This window comes from Strix aluco, chromosome 1 (assembly GCF_031877795.1).
Source record: "Strix aluco isolate bStrAlu1 chromosome 1, bStrAlu1.hap1, whole genome shotgun sequence".
In the NCBI taxonomy this organism is placed as follows: domain Eukaryota; kingdom Metazoa; phylum Chordata; class Aves; order Strigiformes; family Strigidae; genus Strix; species Strix aluco.
In genome coordinates, this window is record NC_133931.1 from 97,018,384 (window position 1) to 97,036,386 (window position 18,003).

Sequence of the window (18,003 nt, forward strand, 5' to 3'; positions counted from 1 at the left end):
GGGATGTTTAGGGGGATGCTGGTGTCAGGTGCTTGTAAAGCACATGCTTGCTTTTCTACTTTGGTACTGATCCTAGGAAATGCTTCTTGGGCTGTTCCAGCAGAATGAATAAAGGTTCTGTTGTACAACTCTGCTCTGCCCAAAGTTTTGCCAAAGGCTGTTTGAACTGATACTGCCCCTTCCCCATGGGCACTTGTGTGCTGTCAGGGGTCTCCTGACAGTCACCATGATCCTACGCAATTAAAAAACACAAGCTTTGTAAAACACAGGGTTTCATCTTGCTCGGGTAACGTATGAAGATTTTTTTTTTAATGGGGATTAGACTGGAAGTTGGCAGTGTGAATATGCTGGGTTTTATATTAAACCTTTAAAACGTGTATATTAGCTGTAATCTTCATGTAGATTGGAAGCTCCTATGTTCTGAAAATCCCTCTTATCCCTGTGGGTGTTTGTAATCAATAAAGTGTTATCTCTGAAAGCTCAATAGAATGGAGACTTTCACACTGCTTCGCAGACTGCACGTGTGAGACTGGTCTAGGGCTTGTGTTGACATGGGGTGATGTTGGACTTGGCTTCAGGCAAAAGGAAGGGCACGATGGAGCTGGGGATGGACAGAGCAGCATTGTGGAGTGAACAGAACTCACCAGTGCTAATGTCAGAGCTCTTGGGCTGTAGTCAGCTTTGGAGGAGGCACAGCTACTGGAAACTGGGGGAGAGGTCTCTTAAAGCAGGGAGACTTCTCATCAGTGGAACTCAAGCCAAGGTGAACATCCTGGTTTTTACAAATGGGGACACTGAGATGAAATTCATCTTGACCTTTTTTTCCCCTGCATTTCTATTCACTGGGCTTTTGAGCGTCCATAAGGGAAAGTGGAAAAATACAAATGTTCCTCTAACTTTGGCCCTGATACCTGGGGGAGGGTGGGATAGGGCCATACTGTGGTCACTGTAGGGTCATTGTTGAAGTATTGCACACAGCCCGTTTGTGGTGTACCTCCCTCTGCTAGCAGGTGTTGTGTGTACTGCCGCAGGGACTCCTGAGTGCTGGCAGTGTACTTGAACTCAGAAGGGTAAGAAGGTGTCATGTATCAGGGAGCTGTGGCCTCAGAGTGGGTTACCTGTGAATCCCTCACACCTGGGTCTGTGTGTGCTGTACAATTCATGCAGCTGACTTCCACCCTGTTAAAACTTCCAGCCTTCAACACAGATGACTGCGGAGTTTTGAAATTAGAAGGTATGGGTAACCTGTGTCTTCAGAACTGCTGCAGAGGAGGATAGCTTGCTGTATGACGTACCCATTTTCTCTCCTCTGTGCTAGAGTGTTTTAACATCTTGTATGGGGAGTCAAAAGCCTCCTGTCGGCAAATGTGTTTGTTCACAAATAACGCAAGCTCTGGCTTGAAGCAAGTTTTGCTGCTGCTGTGTGCTAGGTTGAACCACTGGGGCTATGTTAACACTGAATTCTCATTACAGTCAAGTCTTGAACTCCTAGCACAGTGCCCTGTTCCTCCTTACTTAAGGACCTAATCAGGAGCCTTCTGTCTTTCTGAGAACTTCTTGCTTATTTTGAGTTAATTGCAGTTCCTGTGTCTCTAATTAGACCTGTAATACCAGCTGATCAGCTGTTAGCCTTTTCTGTGCTTAAAAATGTCAGGCAACATCCTTGCCATGATGGAATGCATCAAAATATGTCTTTCACGAACCACTTGTTTCCAACATGAGCAGTTTTAGCTTTTAAGAACATAAAGAGTTGCTACCTTCAAGTTCTGCAAGACCCTGCTTTGAGAACGCCCTAGAAGAAAGAGGAGATGCTGCCTGGGGATCTGGGCAGTTGTGAGAGGGCCAAGGTTGGTGCAGGGTGCTAGTGCCTGCCAGGCACAAACAGGCACCTCTAAGAGGTGGTTACCTCCAGCACACCAGGTCTGCAGCAATGGTTGTGTTCTCCAGTGCTGATAACCACAGAATTGCAGAATCATCTAGGTTGGAAAAGACCTTGAAGATCATCCAGTCCAACCATTAACATAACACTGACAGTTCCCAACTACACCATATCCCTCAGTGCTATGTCAACCCTACTTTTAAACACCTCTAGGGATGGGGACTCCACCACCTCCCTGGGCAGCCCATTCCAACGCCCAACAACCCGTTCTGTAAAGAAATGCTTCCTAATGTCTAGTCTAAACCTTCCCTGGCACAACTTGAGGCCATTACCTCTTGTCTTACCGCTTGTTACTTGGTTAAAGAGGCTCATCCCCAGCTCTCTGCAACCTCCTTTCAGGCAGTTGTAGAGGGCGATGAGGTCTCCCCTCAGCCTCCTCTTCTCCAGACTAAACAACCCCAGTTCCCTCAGCTGCTCCTCGTAAGACGTGCTCCAAACCCTTCACCAGCTTCATTGCCCTAAAGCCATCTTAGTCTCATGGCTGGATGGCACTGCATCTGCTGTGGCTTCTGGTCCTGGCACAACTCGACCTTTACCTTTTGAGGAATGGAACTGGTCTGAGAGACTCTGGTGCCAGTGGGGTGGGGTCATGTTCGCAAACAGCAGGCACAGGTACAACTGCCATGTGGGAAGATGCTCATCCCTCCTCTGGTCCAGGGGGCATGCCTAATTAGTAACGGGATGGGTAAACAGGGTGTGGCACCTCAGAAGGGCGTGGCATGGCAACGGGAGAGGGAAACAGGGCATGGCACTTCAGAAGGGCGTGGCGCCTCAGAGGGCCGTGGTGCCGCAATGGGGCGGGCAAAGAGGGTGTGGCACCTCATAAAGGGCGCGCCATGGCAATGGGGCGGGCAAACAGGCCGTGGCGCCTCAGAAGGGCGTGGTGTAGCAACAGCATGGGCAAAGAGGGTGTGTCGCCTCCGAACGGTGTGGCATGGCAATGGGGCAGGCAAACAGGGCGTGGCACCTCAGCAGGGCATGGCACGGCAACGGGAGAGGGAAACAAGGCGTGGCAGCTCAGAAGTGCGTGGCATGGCAACGGGGTGGGCAAAGAGGGTGTGGCAGCTCAGAAGGGCGTGGTGCGGCAACAGGACAGGCACACAGGGGGTGGCGGCGCAGACTGTTCTGGCGTAGAAACAGGGTGGGCCAAGAGGGTGTGGCACCTCAGACTGTTGTGGCATAGCAACAGGGTGGGCAAAGAGGGCGTGCCGCCTCCAAAGGGCGTGGCGCGGCAACGGTGCGGGGAAACAGGGCCTGGCGTCTCAGAAGGGCGTGGCGCGGCAACGGGAGAGGGAAACAAGGCGTGGCACCTCCGCAATGTGTGGCACGGCAACGGGGTGCGCAAAGAGGGTGTGGCGGCTCAGAGGGGCGTGGCACGGCAACGGGAGAGGGAAACAAGGCGTGGCACCTCAGGAGGCCGTGGCACGGCAACAGGATAGGGGGACGCGGCAACGGTGCGTGGAAACAGGGTGTGGCACCTCAGGAGGGCGTGGCGTGGCAACGGGAGAGGGAGATGAGGCGTGGCACCTCAGAAGTGTGTGGCACGGTATCGGGGTGCACAAAGAGGGTGTGGCGCCTCCGAAGGGCGTGGCGCGGCAACGGTGCGGGGAAACAGGGCCTGGCACCTCCGAAGGGCGTGGCACGGCAACAGGACAGGGGGACACGGCAACGGTGCGTGGAAACAGGGTGTGGCAGCTCAGGAGGGCGTGGCGTGGCAACGGGAGAGGGAAACAAGGCGTGGCACCTCAGAAGTGTGTGGCACGGCAACGCGGTGTGGAAAGAGGGTGTGGCACCTCAGACTGTTGTGGCGTAGAAGAAACAGGGTGTGGAGGCTCAGAGGGGAGTGGTGCGGGAACAGGACAGGCACACAGGGCGTGGCGGCGCAGACTGTCGTGGCGTAGCAACGGGGTGGGCAAAGAGGGTGTGTCGCCTCCAAAGGGCGTGGCACGGCAACGGTGCGGGGAAACAGGGCCTGGCGTCTCAGAAGGGCGTGGCGCGGCAACGGTGCGTGGAAACAGGGTGTGACACCTCAGGAGGGCGTGGCGTGGCAACGGGAGAGGGAAACAAGGCGTGGCACCTCAGAAGTGCGTGGCACGGCAACGGGGTGCGCAAAGAGGGTGTGGCACCTCAGGAGGGCGTGGCGCGGCAACGGTGCGTGGAAACAGGGTGTGACACCTCAGGAGGGCGTGGCATGGCAACAGGGTGGGCAAAGAGGGCGTTCCGCCTCCGAAGGGCGTGGCGCGGCACCAGGACAGGGGGACGCGGCAACAGTGCGTGGAAACAGGGTGTGGCACCTCTGAAGGGCGTGGCGCGGCAACGGTGCGTGGAAACAGGGTGTGGCACCTCAGGAGGGCGTGGTGTGGCAACAGGGCTGGCAAACGGGGCATGGCACCTCAGGAGGGCGTGGCGTGGCAACGGGAGAGGGAAACAAGGCGTGGCACCTCAGAAGTGTGTGGCATGGCAACGCGGTGTGGAAAGAGGGTGTGGCACCTCAGACTGTTGTGGCGTAGAAGAAACAGGGTGTGGAGGCTCAGAGGGGAGTGGTGCGGGAACAGGACAGGCACACAGGGCGTGGCGGCGCAGACTGTCGTGGCGTAGCAACGGGGTGGGCAAAGAGGGTGTGTCGCCTCCAAAGGGCGTGGCACGGCAACGGTGCGGGGAAACAGGGCCTGGCGTCTCAGGAGGGCGTGGCGCGGCAACAGGACAGGGGGACGCGGCAACGGTGCGTGGAAACAGGGTGTGGCACCTCCGAAGGGCGTGGCGCGGCAACAGTGCGTGGAAACAGGGTGTGGCGCCTCCGAAGGGCGTGGCGCGGCAACGGTGCGGGGAAACAGGGCCTGGCGTCTCAGGAGGGCGTGGCGCGGCAACAGGACAGGCACACAGGGGGTGGCGGCGCAGACTGTTGTGGCGTAGAAACAGGGTGGGCCAAGAGGGTGTGGCACCTCAGACTGTTGTGGCATAGCAACAGGGTGGGCAAAGAGGGCGTGCCGCCTCCAAAGGGCGTGGCGCGGCAACGGTGCGGGGAAACAGGGCCTGGCGTCTCAGAAGGGCGTGGCGCGGCAACGGGAGAGGGAAACAAGGCGTGGCACCTCCGCAATGTGTGGCACGGCAACGGGGTGTGCAAAGAGGGTGTGGCGGCTCAGAGGGGCGTGGCACGGCAACGGGAGAGGGAAACAAGGCGTGGCACCTCAGGAGGCCGTGGCACGGCAACAGGATAGGGGGACGCAGCAACGGTGCGTGGAAACAGGGTGTGGCACCTCAGGAGGGCGTGGCGTGGCAACGGGAGAGGGAGATGAGGCGTGGCACCTCAGAAGTGTGTGGCACGGTATCGGGGTGCACAAAGAGGGTGTGGCGCCTCCGAAGGGCGTGGCGCGGCAACGGTGCGGGGAAACAGGGCCTGGCACCTCCGAAGGGCGTGGCACGGCAACAGGACAGGGGGACACGGCAACGGTGCGTGGAAACAGGGTGTGGCAGCTCAGGAGGGCGTGGCGTGGCAACGGGAGAGGGAAACAAGGCGTGGCACCTCAGAAGTGTGTGGCACGGCAACGCGGTGTGGAAAGAGGGTGTGGCACCTCAGACTGTTGTGGCGTAGAAGAAACAGGGTGTGGAGGCTCAGAGGGGAGTGGTGCGGGAACAGGACAGGCACACAGGGCGTGGCGGCGCAGACTGTCGTGGCGTAGCAACGGGGTGGGCAAAGAGGGTGTGTCGCCTCCAAAGGGCGTGGCACGGCAACGGTGCGGGGAAACAGGGCCTGGCGTCTCAGAAGGGCGTGGCGCGGCAACGGTGCGTGGAAACAGGGTGTGACACCTCAGGAGGGCGTGGCGTGGCAACGGGAGAGGGAAACAAGGCGTGGCACCTCAGAAGTGCGTGGCACGGCAACGGGGTGCGCAAAGAGGGTGTGGCACCTCAGGAGGGCGTGGCGCGGCAACGGTGCGTGGAAACAGGGTGTGACACCTCAGGAGGGCGTGGCATGGCAACAGGGTGGGCAAAGAGGGCGTTCCGCCTCCGAAGGGCGTGGCGCGGCACCAGGACAGGGGGACGCGGCAACAGTGCGTGGAAACAGGGTGTGGCACCTCTGAAGGGCGTGGCGCGGCAACGGTGCGTGGAAACAGGGTGTGGCACCTCAGGAGGGCGTGGTGTGGCAACAGGGCTGGCAAACGGGGCATGGCACCTCAGGAGGGCGTGGCGTGGCAACGGGAGAGGGAAACAAGGCGTGGCACCTCAGAAGTGTGTGGCATGGCAACGCGGTGTGGAAAGAGGGTGTGGCACCTCAGACTGTTGTGGCGTAGAAGAAACAGGGTGTGGAGGCTCAGAGGGGAGTGGTGCGGGAACAGGACAGGCACACAGGGCGTGGCGGCGCAGACTGTCGTGGCGTAGCAACGGGGTGGGCAAAGAGGGTGTGTCGCCTCCAAAGGGCGTGGCACGGCAACGGTGCGGGGAAACAGGGCCTGGCGTCTCAGGAGGGCGTGGCGCGGCAACAGGACAGGGGGACGCGGCAACGGTGCGTGGAAACAGGGTGTGGCACCTCCGAAGGGCGTGGCGCGGCAACAGTGCGTGGAAACAGGGTGTGGCGCCTCCGAAGGGCGTGGCGCGGCAACGGTGCGGGGAAACAGGGCCTGGCGTCTCAGGAGGGCGTGGCGCGGCAACAGGACAGGGGGACGCGGCAACGGTGCGTGGAAACAGGGTGTGGCACCTCCGAAGGGCGTGGCGCGGCAGCGGTGCGTGGAAACAGGGTGTGGCACCTCAGGAGGGCATGGCGTGGCAACGGGAGAGGGAAACGAGGCGTGGCGTCTCAGAAAGGCGTGGCACGGCAACAGGCCAGGGGTCGCGGCAACGGCGTGGGCAAAGAGGGCGTGCCACCTCAGGAGGGTGTGGCGCGGCAACAGGACAGGGGGACGCGGCAACGGTGTGTGGAAACAGTGCGTGGCACCTCAGGAGGGCGTGGCGTGGCAACGGGGCGGGGAAACAGGGTGTGGCACCTCAGTAGGGCGTGGTGTGGCAACGGGAGAGGGAAACGAGGCATGGCACCTCAGAAGGGCGTGGTGTGGCAACGGGGTGGGCAAAGAGGGCGTGTCGCCTCCAAAGGGCGTGGCACGGCAACGGTGCGGGGAAACGGCCTGGCGTCGCAGAAGGGCGTGGCACGGCAACAGGACAGGGGGACGCGGCAACGGTGCGTGGAAACAGGGTGTGGCGCCTCCGAAGGGCGTGGCGTGGCAAGGGGAGAGGGAAACGAGGCGTGGCACCTCAGAAGTGCGTGGCACAGCAACGGGGTGCGCAAAGAGGGTGTGGCACCTCAGGAGGGCGTGGCGCGGCAACGGTGCGTGGAAACAGGGTGTGGCGCCTCCGAAGGGCGTGGCGTGGCAACGGGAGAGGGGGACGCGGCAACGGTGCGTGGAAACAGGGTGTGGCGCCTCCGAAGGGCGTGGCGTGGCAACGGGAGAGGGAAACAAAGCGTGGCACCTCAGAAGTGCATGGCACGGCAACGGGGTGCGCAAAGAGGGTGTGGCAGCTCAGGAGGGCGTGGCGCGGCAACGGTGCGTGGAAACAGGGTGTGACACCTCAGGAGGGCGTGGCATGGCAACAGGGTGGGCAAAGAGGGCGTGCCGCCTCCGAACCGCGTGGCGCGGCACCAGGACAGGGGGACGCGGCAACAGTGCGTGGAAACAGGGTGTGGCAGCTCAGGAGGGCGTGGCGTGGCAACGGGAGAGGGAAACAAGGCGTGGCCCTCAGAAGTGTGTGGCACGGCAACGCGGTGTGGAAACAGGTTGTGGCACCTCAGACTGTTGTGGCGTAGCAACAGGGTGGGACAAGAGGGTGTGGCGCCTCCGAAGGGCGTAGTGTGGCAATGGTGCGGGGAAACAGGGCCTGGCGTCTCAGAAGGGCGTGGCACGGCAACGGGAGTGGGAAACAAGGCGTGGCACCTCAGGAGGGCGTGGCACGGCAACAGGGATGGCAAACGGGGCATGGCACCTCAGGAGGGCGTGGCACGGCAACAGGACAGGGAAACAAGGCGTGGCACCTCAGGAGGGCGTAGCGCGGCAACGGGGTGCGCAAAGAGGGTGTGGCACCTCAGGACGGCGTGGCGTGGCAACGGGGCGGGGAAACAGGGTGTGGCACCTCAGTAGGGCGTGGCGTGGCAACGGGAGAGGGAAACAAGGCGCGGCACCTCAGAAGTGCGTTGCATGGCAACGGGGTGGGCAAAGAGGGTGTGGCACCTCCGAAGGGCGTGGCGCGGCAACAGGACAGGGGGACGCGGCAACGGTGCGTGGAAACAGGGTGTGGCACCTCAGCAGGGCGTGGCGTGGCAACGGGAGAGGGAAACGAGGCGTGGCACCTCAGAAGTGCGTGGCACGGCAACGGGGTGCGCAAAGAGGGTGTGGCACCTCAGGAGGGCGTGGCGTGGCAACGGGAGAGGGAAACAGGTTGTGGCACCTCAGGAGGGCGTAGCGCGGCAACGGCGTGGGCAAAGAGGGCGTGCCACCTCAGGAGGGCGTGGCGCGGCAACAGGACGGGGGGACGCGGCAACGGTGTGTGGAAACAGTGCGTGGCACCTCAGGAGGGCGTGGCGTGGCAGCGGGCTGGCAAACAGGGCATGTGAAGTGCTAAGGCTTGGACAATAAGCCCAAGCCAGAGTTGACCTATAGATGAATCCTGTACATTTTATAACTGATAACCATTGTGCTATTAGGTATTATACTATGTTATAGCAAACCAACTGTTCTGATATAAAAGGTGGGAATACTGAAGCCTGAGCAACAGGCCCTGAACTGAAACTGCTAACTCCGCATGTAGTCATTAGTGAAATATGCATAGAAGATGTAGTTTAAACATCATAAAACATGTCTATCCTGAATGTATCCTTATATTTCTTTATGTGTGAGCAAGATAACAAGGCCACAGAAACAGTTGTCTGGCCTTGTGACCTTGCTCATAAATTAACTAGATAAGCAGGGAAACTCCCTTAGCTTCTCCCTTAAGCCCTGGCCAGGCTCTGGGGGGAACCTAACGTGAGATGAAAACCAGACATTTCCGCTTAAAACAAAGGTGTCAGCTATTCTGGCTTACTGATTTTTAGGTATATAAGGCTGGGCCCGCTCACAGCGACTTTGGAAGCCTCACCTACGGGTGGACGCACCGCGTAGGATTTCCCACTTGCAGGGAAAGGTTCTCCAAATCCTCGCTGTAACCGGGGCTCCCCAGCGACTGCGGATCTGGATGATGGTAACGTATGCAAGTGGTGATGTATCTTTCTTAATCACTATTCTCTCTCTCTCTCAAGTAGTAATGATTTGATGCATTACCCTGTATTTTCCTATTTGTTTAAGTGCACTATTCTGTCTTTTCTTTCTGTATGTTTTCTGTATTATTCTGTTACATTATTTAGTTATTTCTAGTAAAATATGCCTGCTCTTTTCACTCTGGTGTCTGAGTTTAATTGATATCCCTGATCAGCAAAACAGCATGGCACCTCAGGAGGGCGTGGCGTGGCAACGGGAGAGGGAGACGAGGCGTGGCAATTCAGAAGTGTGTGGCACGGTATCGGGGTGCACAAAGAGGGTGTGGCGCCTCCGAAGGGCGTGGCGCGGCAACGGTGCGGGGAAACAGGGTGTGGCACCTCAGGAGGGCGTGGCGTGGCAACGGGAGAGGGAAACAAGGCGTGGCACCTCAGAAGTGTGTGGCACGGCAACGCGGTGTGGAAAGAGGGTGTGGCACCTCAGACTGTTGTGGCGTAGAAGAAACAGGGTGTGGAGGCTCAGAGGGGAGTGGTGCGGGAACAGGACAGGCACACAGGGCGTGGCGGCGCAGACTGTCGTGGCGTAGCAACGGGGTGGGCAAAGAGGGTGTGTCGCCTCCAAAGGGCGTGGCACGGGGAAACAGGGCCTGGCGTCGCAGAAGGGCGTGGCACGGCAACAGGACAGGGGGACGCGGCAACGGTGCGTGGAAACAGGGTGTGGCACCTCCGAAGGGCGTGGCGCGGCAACGGTGCGGGGAAACAGGGCCTGGCGTCTCAGGAGGGCGTGGCGCGGCAACAGGACAGGGGGACGCGGCAACGGTGCGTGGAAACAGGGTGTGGCGCCTCCGAAGGGCGTGGCGTGGCAACGGGAGAGGGAAACAAAGCGTGGTACCTCAGAAGTGCATGGCACGGCAACGGGGTGCGCAAAGAGGGTGTGGCACCTCAGGAGGGCGTGGCGCGGCAACGGTGCGTGGAAACAGGGTGTGACACCTCAGGAGGGCGTGGCATGGCAACAGGGTGGGCAAAGAGGGCGTGCCGCCTCCGAAGGGCGTGGCGCGGCACCAGGACAGGGGGACGCGGCAACAGTGCGTGGAAACAGGGTGTGGCAGCTCAGGAGGGCGTGGCGTGGCAACGGGAGAGGGAAACAAGGCGTGGCCCTCAGAAGTGTGTGGCACGGCAACGCGGTGTGGAAACAGGTTGTGGCACCTCAGACTGTTGTGGCGTAGCAACAGGGTGGGACAAGAGGGTGTGGCGCCTCCGAAGGGCGTAGTGTGGCAATGGTGCGGGGAAACAGGGCCTGGCGTCTCAGAAGGGCGTGGCACGGCAACGGGAGTGGGAAACAAGGCGTGGCACCTCAGGAGGGCGTGGCGTGGCAACGGGAGAGGGAAACAAGGCGTGGCACCTCAGAAGTGTGTGGCACGGCAACGCGGTGTGGAAAGAGGGTGTGGCACCTCAGACTGTTGTGGCGTAGAAGAAACAGGGTGTGGAGGCTCAGAGGGGAGTGGTGCGGGAACAGGACAGGCACACAGGGCGTGGCGGCGCAGACTGTCGTGGCGTAGCAACGGGGTGGGCAAAGAGGGTGTGTCGCCTCCAAAGGGCGTGGCACGGGGAAACAGGGCCTGGCGTCGCAGAAGGGCGTGGCACGGCAACAGGACAGGGGGACGCGGCAACGGTGCGTGGAAACAGGGTGTGGCACCTCCGAAGGGCGTGGCGCGGCAACGGTGTGGGGAAACAGGGCCTGGCGTCTCAGGAGGGCGTGGCGCGGCAACAGGACAGGGGGACGCGGCAACGGTGCGTGGAAACAGGGTGTGACACCTCAGGAGGGCGTGGCATGGCAACAGGGTGGGCAAAGAGGGCGTGCCGCCTCCGAAGGGCGTGGCGCGGCACCAGGACAGGGGGACGCGGCAACAGTGCGTGGAAACAGGGTGTGGCAGCTCAGGAGGGCGTGGCGTGGCAACGGGAGAGGGAAACAAGGCGTGGCCCTCAGAAGTGTGTGGCACGGCAACGCGGTGTGGAAACAGGTTGTGGCACCTCAGACTGTTGTGGCGTAGCAACAGGGTGGGACAAGAGGGTGTGGCGCCTCCGAAGGGCGTAGTGTGGCAATGGTGCGGGGAAACAGGGCCTGGCGTCTCAGAAGGGCGTGGCACGGCAACGGGAGTGGGAAACAAGGCGTGGCACCTCAGGAGGGCGTGGCGTGGCAACGGGAGAGGGAAACAAGGCGTGGCACCTCAGAAGTGTGTGGCACGGCAACGCGGTGTGGAAAGAGGGTGTGGCACCTCAGACTGTTGTGGCGTAGAAGAAACAGGGTGTGGAGGCTCAGAGGGGAGTGGTGCGGGAACAGGACAGGCACACAGGGCGTGGCGGCGCAGACTGTCGTGGCGTAGCAACGGGGTGGGCAAAGAGGGTGTGTCGCCTCCAAAGGGCGTGGCACGGCAACGGTGCGGGGAAACAGGGCCTGGCGTCGCAGAAGGGCGTGGCACGGCAACAGTACAGGGGGACGCGGCAACGGTGCGTGGAAACAGGGTGTGGCGCCTCCGAATGGCGTGGCATGGCAACGGGAGAGGGAAACGAGGCGTGGCACCTCAGAAGAGCGTGGCACGGCAACAGTGCGTGGAAACAGGGTGTGGCAGCTCAGGAGGGCGTGGCGTGGCAACGGGAGAGGGAAACAAGGCGTGGCTCTCAGAATTGTGTGGCACGGCAACGCGGTGTGGAAACAGGATATGGCACCTCACACTGTTGTGGCGTAGCAACAGGGTGGGACAAGAGGGTGTGTCGTCTCCGAAGGGCGTGGCACGGCAACGGTGCGGGGAAACAGGGCCTGGTGTCACAGAAGGACGTGGCACGGCAACAGGACAGGGAAACAAGGCGTGGCACCTCAGGAGGGCGTAGCGCGGCAACGGGGTGCGCAAAGAAGGTGTGGCACCTCAGGAGGGCGTGGGATGGCAACAGGCCAGGGGTCGCGGCAACGGGGTGGGCAAAGAGGGCGTGCCGCCTCAGAAGGGCGTGGCGCGGCAACAGGACAGGGGGACGCGGCAACAGTGCATTGAAACAGGGTGTGGCACCTCAGGAGGGCGTGGCGTGGCAACGGGAGAGGGAAACAAGGCGTGGCACCTCAGAAGGGCGTGGTGCGGCAACGGGGTGGGCAAAGAGGGCGTGTCGCCTCCAAAGGGCGTGGCGCGGCAACGGTGCGGGGAAACAGGGCCTGGCGTCTCAGAAGGGCGTGGCACGGCAACAGGACAGGGGGACGCGGCAACGGTGCGTGTAAACAGTGCATGGCACCTCAGGAGGGCGTGGCGTGGCAACGGGAGAGGGAAACGAGGCGTGGCACCTCAGAAGTGCATGGCACGGCAACGGGGTGTGCAAAGAGGGTGTGGCAACTCAGGAGGGCGTGGCGCGGCAACGGTGCGTGGAAACAGGGTGTGACACCTCAGGAGGGCGTGGCATGGCAACAGGGTGGGCAAAGAGGGCGTGCCGCCTCCGAACCGCGTGGTGCGGCACCAGGACAGGGGGACGCGGCAACAGTGCGTGGAAACAGGGTGTGGCAGCTCAGGAGGGCGTGGCGTGGCAACGGGAGAGGGAAACAAGGCGTGGCCCTCAGAAGTGCGTTGCATGGCAACGGGGTGGGCAAAGAGGGTGTGGCGCCTCCGAAGGGCGTGGCGCGGCAACAGGACAGGGGGACGCGGCAACGGTGCGGGGAAACAGGGCCTGGCGTCTCAGAAGGGCGTGGCACGGCAACAGGACAGGGGGACGCGGCAACGGTGCGGGGAAACAGGGTGTGGCACCTCAGGAGGGCGTGGCGTGGCAACGGGAGAGGGAAACAGGGTGTGGCACCTCAGGAGGGCGTAGCGCAGCAACGGGGTGCGCAAAGAGGGTGTGGCACCTCAGGACGGCGTGGCGCGGCAACGGGGTGGGGAAACAGGGTGTGGCGGCTCAGAGGGGCGTGGTGCGGCAACAGGACAGGGGACGCGGCAACGGGGTGGGCAAAGAGGGCGTGTCGCCTCCGAAGGGTGTGGCGCGGCAACGGTGCGGGGAAACAGGGTGTGGCACCTCAGGAGGGCGTGGCGTGGCAACGGGAGAGGGAAACAAGGCGTGGCACCTCAGAAGTGCGTGGCACGGCAACAGGGATGGCAAACGGGGCATGGCACCTCAGGAGGGCGTAGCGCGGCAACGGGGTGCGCAAAGAGGGTGTGGCACCTCAGGACGGCGTGGCGTGGCAATGGTGCGTGGAAACAGGGTGTGGCACCTCAGCAGGGCGTGGCGTGGCAACGGGAGAGGGAAACGAGGCGTGGCACCTCAGAAGTGCGTGGCACGGCAACGGGGTGCGCAAAGAGGGTGTGGCACCTCAGGAGGGCGTGGCGTGGCAACGGGAGAGGGAAACAGGTTGTGGCACCTCAGGAGGGCGTAGCGCGGCAACGGCGTGGGCAAAGAGGGCGTGCCACCTCAGGAGGGCGTGGCGCGGCAACAGGACGGGGGGACGCGGCAACGGTGTGTGGAAACAGTGCGTGGCACCTCAGGAGGGCGTGGCGTGGCAGCGGGCTGGCAAACAGGGCATGTGAAGTGCTAAGGCTTGGACAATAAGCCCAAGCCAGAGTTGACCTATAGATGAATCCTGTACATTTTATAACTGATAACCATTGTGCTATTAGGTATTATACTATGTTATAGCAAACCAACTGTTCTGATATAAAAGGTGGGAATACTGAAGCCTGAGCAACAGGCCCTGAACTGAAACTGCTAACTCCGCATGTAGTCATTAGTGAAATATGCATAGAAGATGTAGTTTAAACATCATAAAACATGTCTATCCTGAATGTATCCTTATATTTCTTTATGTGTGAGCAAGATAACAAGGCCACAGAAACAGTTGTCTGGCCTTGTGACCTTGCTCATAAATTAACTAGATAAGCAGGGAAACTCCCTTAGCTTCTCCCTTAAGCCCTGGCCAGGCTCTGGGGGGAACCTAACGTGAGATGAAAACCAGACATTTCCGCTTAAAACAAAGGTGTCAGCTATTCTGGCTTACTGATTTTTAGGTATATAAGGCTGGGCCCGCTCACAGCGACTTTGGAAGCCTCACCTACGGGTGGACGCACCGCGTAGGATTTCCCACTTGCAGGGAAAGGTTCTCCAAATCCTCGCTGTAACCGGGGCTCCCCAGCGACTGCGGATCTGGATGATGGTAACGTATGCAAGTGGTGATGTATCTTTCTTAATCACTATTCTCTCTCTCTCTCAAGTAGTAATGATTTGATGCATTACCCTGTATTTTCCTATTTGTTTAAGTGCACTATTCTGTCTTTTCTTTCTGTATGTTTTCTGTATTATTCTGTTACATTATTTAGTTATTTCTAGTAAAATATGCCTGCTCTTTTCACTCTGGTGTCTGAGTTTAATTGATATCCCTGATCAGCAAAACAGCATGGCACCTCAGGAGGGCGTGGCGTGGCAACGGGAGAGGGAGACGAGGCGTGGCAATTCAGAAGTGTGTGGCACGGTATCGGGGTGCACAAAGAGGGTGTGGCGCCTCCGAAGGGCGTGGCGCGGCAACGGTGCGGGGAAACAGGGTGTGGCACCTCAGGAGGGCGTGGCGTGGCAACGGGAGAGGGAAACAAGGCGTGGCACCTCAGAAGTGTGTGGCACGGCAACGCGGTGTGGAAAGAGGGTGTGGCACCTCAGACTGTTGTGGCGTAGAAGAAACAGGGTGTGGAGGCTCAGAGGGGAGTGGTGCGGGAACAGGACAGGCACACAGGGCGTGGCGGCGCAGACTGTCGTGGCGTAGCAACGGGGTGGGCAAAGAGGGTGTGTCGCCTCCAAAGGGCGTGGCACGGCAACGGTGCGGGGAAACAGGGCCTGGCGTCGCAGAAGGGCGTGGCACGGCAACAGTACAGGGGGACGCGGCAACGGTGCGTGGAAACAGGGTGTGGCGCCTCCGAATGGCGTGGCATGGCAACGGGAGAGGGAAACGAGGCGTGGCACCTCAGAAGAGCGTGGCACGGCAACAGTGCGTGGAAACAGGGTGTGGCAGCTCAGGAGGGCGTGGCGTGGCAACGGGAGAGGGAAACAAGGCGTGGCTCTCAGAATTGTGTGGCACGGCAACGCGGTGTGGAAACAGGATATGGCACCTCACACTGTTGTGGCGTAGCAACAGGGTGGGACAAGAGGGTGTGTCGTCTCCGAAGGGCGTGGCACGGCAACGGTGCGGGGAAACAGGGCCTGGTGTCACAGAAGGACGTGGCACGGCAACAGGACAGGGAAACAAGGCGTGGCACCTCAGGAGGGCGTAGCGCGGCAACGGGGTGCGCAAAGAAGGTGTGGCACCTCAGGAGGGCGTGGGATGGCAACAGGCCAGGGGTCGCGGCAACGGGGTGGGCAAAGAGGGCGTGCCGCCTCAGAAGGGCGTGGCGCGGCAACAGGACAGGGGGACGCGGCAACAGTGCATTGAAACAGGGTGTGGCACCTCAGGAGGGCGTGGCGTGGCAACGGGAGAGGGAAACAAGGCGTGGCACCTCAGAAGGGCGTGGTGCGGCAACGGGGTGGGCAAAGAGGGCGTGTCGCCTCCAAAGGGCGTGGCGCGGCAACGGTGCGGGGAAACAGGGCCTGGCGTCTCAGAAGGGCGTGGCACGGCAACAGGACAGGGGGACGCGGCAACGGTGCGTGTAAACAGTGCATGGCACCTCAGGAGGGCGTGGCGTGGCAACGGGAGAGGGAAACGAGGCGTGGCACCTCAGAAGTGCATGGCACGGCAACGGGGTGTGCAAAGAGGGTGTGGCAACTCAGGAGGGCGTGGCGCGGCAACGGTGCGTGGAAACAGGGTGTGACACCTCAGGAGGGCGTGGCATGGCAACAGGGTGGGCAAAGAGGGCGTGCCGCCTCCGAACCGCGTGGTGCGGCACCAGGACAGGGGGACGCGGCAACAGTGCGTGGAAACAGGGTGTGGCAGCTCAGGAGGGCGTGGCGTGGCAACGGGAGAGGGAAACAAGGCGTGGCCCTCAGAAGTGCGTTGCATGGCAACGGGGTGGGCAAAGAGGGTGTGGCGCCTCCGAAGGGCGTGGCGCGGCAACAGGACAGGGGGACGCGGCAACGGTGCGGGGAAACAGGGCCTGGCGTCTCAGAAGGGCGTGGCACGGCAACAGGACAGGGGGACGCGGCAACGGTGCGGGGAAACAGGGTGTGGCACCTCAGGAGGGCGTGGCGTGGCAACGGGAGAGGGAAACAGGGTGTGGCACCTCAGGAGGGCGTAGCGCAGCAACGGGGTGCGCAAAGAGGGTGTGGCACCTCAGGACGGCGTGGCGCGGCAACGGGGTGGGGAAACAGGGTGTGGCGGCTCAGAGGGGCGTGGTGCGGCAACAGGACAGGGGACGCGGCAACGGGGTGGGCAAAGAGGGCGTGTCGCCTCCGAAGGGTGTGGCGCGGCAACGGTGCGGGGAAACAGGGTGTGGCACCTCAGGAGGGCGTGGCGTGGCAACGGGAGAGGGAAACAAGGCGTGGCACCTCAGAAGTGCGTGGCACGGCAACAGGGATGGCAAACGGGGCATGGCACCTCAGGAGGGCGTAGCGCGGCAACGGGGTGCGCAAAGAGGGTGTGGCACCTCAGGACGGCGTGGCGTGGCAATGGTGCGTGGAAACAGGGTGTGGCACCTCAGGAGGGCGTGGTGTGGCAACGGGAGAGGGAAACAAGGCGCGGCACCTCAGAAGTGCGTTGCATGGCAACGGGGTGGGCAAAGAGGGTGTGGCACCTCCGAAGGGCGTGGCGCGGCAACAGGACAGGGGGACGCGGCAACGGTGCGTGGAAACAGGGTGTGGCACCTCAGCAGGGCGTGGCGTGGCAACGGGAGAGGGAAACGAGGCGTGGCACCTCAGAAGTGCGTGGCACGGCAACGGGGTGCGCAAAGAGGGTGTGGCACCTCAGGAGGGCGTGGCGTGGCAACGGGAGAGGGAAACAGGTTGTGGCACCTCAGGAGGGCGTAGCGCGGCAACGGCGTGGGCAAAGAGGGCGTGCCACCTCAGGAGGGCGTGGCGCGGCAACAGGACGGGGGGACGCGGCAACGGTGTGTGGAAACAGTGCGTGGCACCTCAGGAGGGCGTGGCGTGGCAGCGGGCTGGCAAACAGGGCATGTGAAGTGCTAAGGCTTGGACAATAAGCCCAAGCCAGAGTTGACCTATAGATGAATCCTGTACATTTTATAACTGATAACCATTGTGCTATTAGGTATTATACTATGTTATAGCAAACCAACTGTTCTGATATAAAAGGTGGGAATACTGAAGCCTGAGCAACAGGCCCTGAACTGAAACTGCTAACTCCGCATGTAGTCATTAGTGAAATATGCATAGAAGATGTAGTTTAAACATCATAAAACATGTCTATCCTGAATGTATCCTTATATTTCTTTATGTGTGAGCAAGATAACAAGGCCACAGAAACAGTTGTCTGGCCTTGTGACCTTGCTCATAAATTAACTAGATAAGCAGGGAAACTCCCTTAGCTTCTCCCTTAAGCCCTGGCCAGGCTCTGGGGGGAACCTAACGTGAGATGAAAACCAGACATTTCCGCTTAAAACAAAGGTGTCAGCTATTCTGGCTTACTGATTTTTAGGTATATAAGGCTGGGCCCGCTCACAGCGACTTTGGAAGCCTCACCTACGGGTGGACGCACCGCGTAGGATTTCCCACTTGCAGGGAAAGGTTCTCCAAATCCTCGCTGTAACCGGGGCTCCCCAGCGACTGCGGATCTGGATGATGGTAACGTATGCAAGTGGTGATGTATCTTTCTTAATCACTATTCTCTCTCTCTCTCAAGTAGTAATGATTTGATGCATTACCCTGTATT